Genomic DNA, 4,541 nt, shown 5'->3' with positions numbered 1-4,541 from the left:
AGAAGATTAACATAGTGGGTGTTTTACTAAGGATGGGCGGGACCTTGAGTGGAGCGTGTGTGTGTGTGTGTGTGTGTGTGTGTGTGTGTGTGTATGTGTGAGTGTGTGTGTGTGTGTGTGTGTGTGTGTGTGTGTGTGTGTGTGTGTGTATGAGACAGAGTTCAGTCAGTCAGCAGCAGAGCACTCAACACAGAGCATTTGAGCTTCGAGCCTCATGCAGTCCACAGTCCCCCCACCTCCCCATTCCCGGGCCTGTGCATCTGACCAGAAGAGGTAGCTGTTTTAGACCTGGTGTGTTTTAGATGGCCTCAGATGTACCTAGACCTCTGAGTTGCCAGATTTTTCTTTTCTCTTTTGCAATGACTGTAAAAGTCTGATGCCATTTTTGAGAAATACACTCAGATTCAGCATTTCCTTGAGTCAACTCTGTTTGTCATCCTCTAAATTTTTTGCCCACCTGACCAGAACTCTACTCATCCCGTGGAACAAGGGATTCCCACAGCAAACCCAGTCTGTGGCAGAAAGGTCCATGAACTTTTCATAGGCCATTGATCTGAGATTCTTCTCCTTCATCTATTCCTATTATTCTTTTTAAACAATTTTTTATTCTTTTGTTTTTAACAAATTGTTTTATTAATTCTTTGTGAATATCACATCCTGCACTCCAATCTCACTCATTTCAAAGTCCTTTTATATCCAACCTACATTCTTGTAACCCTCCCTCCCAAAAGAAAATGAAAAAAAAAAACAAAAACAAAAACAAATTAAAAACAAAAAATCTCAGCATGGAAGATGTCATGTGTCATTATGTGTCATCATGTGTCATTATGTGTATACCTTTTTGCCCAAAGCACCTTACATGTAATGAGTCATTGGTCTGATTCAAGGCCTCTGGCTTCTGATAGACCCTCAAATCTGGAACCTCATTGCGACTTCTCTCAGATATCCTGCTGTCTGAGTCATGAAGATAGCTTGGATTCTGCAGGACCAGTCACTTTTCATGCTCCAGTAGCTCACAGATAGATGTTGTAATGGTCCAACTCAAGGCCCTAGATCTGGCCCTAGATAGTAGCTGAAAAATGATTCAAAGTCAGTGATGGGTGCAAGCTGACTGCTCTGTGGTCTACTTGAAATAACTCTCTAGGTAGCTCATGGTTTTTCCAACCAAAGTCAGAAACCCTGCTAGAAAAATTCTGAAAGACATTGTGTTAGTTCTCTAGATAGTGCTTGAGTTTTCTGACTTTGGTCAGAACCTGCTAGAAAAATTCTAAAAGAGCTGTAAACAGCTCCCTAGATAGTTCAGGTCTTGTAGACCAAAGACCAGTCTTTTATTTGCATATCAGTTTAATCATTTGCCCTAGATTTCCTTTGATTATCCCATAAATTAGCATTTTTTGACCTTAGCCCCTTAATTCTTAGAAAAAGACACCAAGTTGGTCTCCCCTAATGGAGTCCTTCCCCCCCATTTCCCTTCTCCTTCACAACTGAGAGGGTATCCTCCCAGTGATCCCCCCACCCTGTGGCATGATGTCTTTACAGGATTAATCACATCCTTCCCCATATTTGCAGACATACCCAGAGTTTTTTTCTCCTGTAACAACCAGGGCTTACTTACTAAGCCAGGGTCACCTGATATGGTTGGAGAGTCTAGTCTGGAAGGGTCCCAACAAGAGTAAAGCTGTGACAGGTTTATTGCCAGCAATCAGACTTTTTATACTCTTATCAACAGAAACGGAATACAATGGTAGCTGCCAGGATGCAATGAATTTGCAAGCTCTACAAGGAATACAAGAGCTCTCTGTAGCCACAGTGCTCCCAGAGCCTAGTGTACCTTTTCTGGTCCATTAGACAAAGGCTGGGTCCATGGTTTCCATGATGATAAAGAACAGATTTTTTCCCCGGTCATTTCTAAGCTTAAAGCAAAGTCTCGATGTTTAGTGAAAGCTGGAACTCAGTAACCATTCTATCTCTGCCTCCTCAAGGCCTGGGATGACATGTGCATGCCACCACACAGCTGAGATTACATGTGAATACTATAATGCACAAATTTAACTTCAACTTTAAAACTCCCATTGAACTCTATGCAACTGTCCCTATAGAGAAGGCCCACATGTTTTCAATAGAATGAAGAAACGGCCTTAGGGCGACCTATGTGGAGTGCCTGTGAGTTAGAAATAGCAAAGTAAACACGTTTCACAAAATCTTTATAATGTTATATACTGCCTTTAACATTTTTCCTATTAACAGGCCATTTGTAATAACCAATACATAAAGAAAATTTTACTTCCTTATAAGAAAAAAAAACAAAGATTTCTTATCCATTGAAGCATTGCCAATTATGTATTTTGCCTTTTCCTTCTTATTTTTTATTATTTTATAAGACATGGTTCAGGCTTGTCTTGAACTCAAACAGCTAAAAATGGCATCAAACTGACTAGGTGGCTGAAGATGACCCTGAACTCCTGATCCTCGTGCCTACCCCTCTCCAGTGCTGGGGTTGCATACTTGCACCACCACACCTTCCTGGGATGACCATCACATGGTCTAGATACAATCCCCACATTGTGGTCCTAAAAGAGGGCTTAAAAAAGAACATTTCTCAAGCCATTTGAGACATGTTATTCTAATATTACTTACTATATATTTTTAATTCAGTAACTTTGCTCAAATTTTTTGGAACAGGGTAAATTACTATCACAGAAGTTAAAAGGCATTTGCTATAAAAGAACTATTAAGACAACATCTCAAAGCTACATGAAGGTGAAAAATTATACAAGTTCTAACATCACCAGGAGAAAACTTAAACACCTTTTTTTCCCTCACGAAAACAGATAGGGAGCATGCACAGCCTACATATGTCCAGTTGTCTTGGCAAGTCTCACATAGAGAGTTGGCTATCCTCCATAATGCTATCTGTTTTATATATGAAATTTTTTTCTGTCCTGTTTTAAATTTAATTGTTTTGGACAGCTCTGAAAGACCCTGCATGACAACAGATAAGATCTCAGCACTGGAGAGCTGAGTAGATTAAGCATTCTGTGTCACTGAGTCTTTAAGAAATCCAGGCAGTACAGAACCCATTCCCATGGGCCTACTTCTTTTCAACTCAACAGACATGAGTATTTCAAATATCATTTCAAAGTCTTACAAGTGCTGGTTAATCTTTAATGACTATCACTGTATCCTAAGTAACAACTAAGCAAGTGGAGGTTTAGGAAGAATTAATTAGGTTTTCTTAGTAAAAGTTCAGTTCAACTCAATACAAAGGTATTACCTTAGATATCCCTATGAGCAAGGCAAAGACGAAACATAATCCAGGATTGTGTGTTATGTATAAACTAATTAGAAGATAAGACAAATTTAGAAATAATCAGGGCTGGATAAATGAAGAGTAAGAGTAAGAACTAAGGCTAATCACCATAAGAGTGGGCTAAGTAATGAAGAACTGCAAAGGAAAGAGATTACACTCGCTTGAAAAGAATCAGAAAACTTTCTGGAAATCATAGCTTTTGAGTGAGTACAAAGTTTACAGCCACAGTTGGGGAGAAAGACATCTCAGGAGACATAAAATCAAATACAAAATAGAAAGGGAAAAAATACATATTGCACACAGAGAAAAGATTAAGCTTCATGATCAAATTCTTTTTAGTACATAAAACTGTTAATTGAGGTTTTTATCTTAAGACCTTCAGGTGTTTCTTTGAAGATAATAAGAAGATGGAAAAATGGATGAACAGAAAAATTCTAAGAAATAAAGCTGTGGTTCATATCTAAGCAATGAATGGCGCTAGTTTGTGTAGCAAGTGGCCAGAGTTGAGATCAAAATACAGTCTCAGTTGTTTAGGAAAGCTTGGTGAAAGCCAAAATTTCAGTCAAGAAGGTGGTAACGATTGTTGAATAATTTTTACTTTTATAATTTCAGGCAGGAAGGAGATAATGGTTAGTTGGAAGAGGAGGTTCCATGGGCTAGCATACAAAAGACAGCAACAAAGATTGATATTCTTCAGTATAACAGCTTCAATCAAGGCAGCATGCTCTAAAAAAAAAAAAAAAAAAAACTGATGCATTATGACGACCGTGGGAGAAGTGATTATTAAGTTAACAACCCTTGAAAAGTCACCAGGGACCTAGTTTCTCCCCTCTTACTCTCTTAGAGCCAGGCCACAGATTATGCTAGGCACACCTGAACACCCCTTTTGGTCTTTCTCTTTTTTTCCCATAACAGTCCATGCATAGACAGTACATTTTAAAGAAGCAAAAGGAGCTGCAAACATCAGCATCTGTAGCAACATGACATCACTAGATCTAGCCAACAAAAAACAATGCTTGACTCAAGCTCAGCTCTACACCTTGGCTATGTTATACTCTGTCAAGCAGGCACCACAACACAGCTCACCATGCACCACCACACAGCTCCCTATATCAGTAAGGCTCAAGAGTCTCAAATGTCGCTGGGTAGTGGTGGCACACGCTTTTAATCCCAGCACTTGGGAGGCAGAGACAGGTGGACTTCTGAGTTCGAGGCCAGCCTGGTCTACAGA

The 4,541-nt window shown here is 39.5% G+C and overlaps 1 non-coding gene and 1 pseudogene across 1 annotated transcript; both read right to left on the bottom strand.

The window, feature by feature from the left end:
* Nucleotides 1-1,150: 1,150 nt before the first annotated feature.
* Nucleotides 1,151-1,206, bottom strand: LOC116071701 (annotated as a pseudogene).
* Nucleotides 1,207-1,227: 21 nt separating this feature from the next.
* Nucleotides 1,228-1,288, bottom strand: LOC116071684. The gene has a single exon (XR_004111073.1). It is a non-coding gene; the product is annotated as a U7 small nuclear RNA (small nuclear RNA).
* Nucleotides 1,289-4,541: the final 3,253 nt, after the last annotated feature.

This window comes from Mastomys coucha, unplaced genomic scaffold, assembly GCF_008632895.1.
Source record: "Mastomys coucha isolate ucsf_1 unplaced genomic scaffold, UCSF_Mcou_1 pScaffold22, whole genome shotgun sequence".
NCBI classification, from domain to species: Eukaryota; Metazoa; Chordata; class Mammalia; order Rodentia; family Muridae; genus Mastomys; species Mastomys coucha.
The sequence above is the reverse complement of the archived record's forward strand: the minus strand, read 5'-3'. Positions and strand labels throughout refer to the sequence as shown.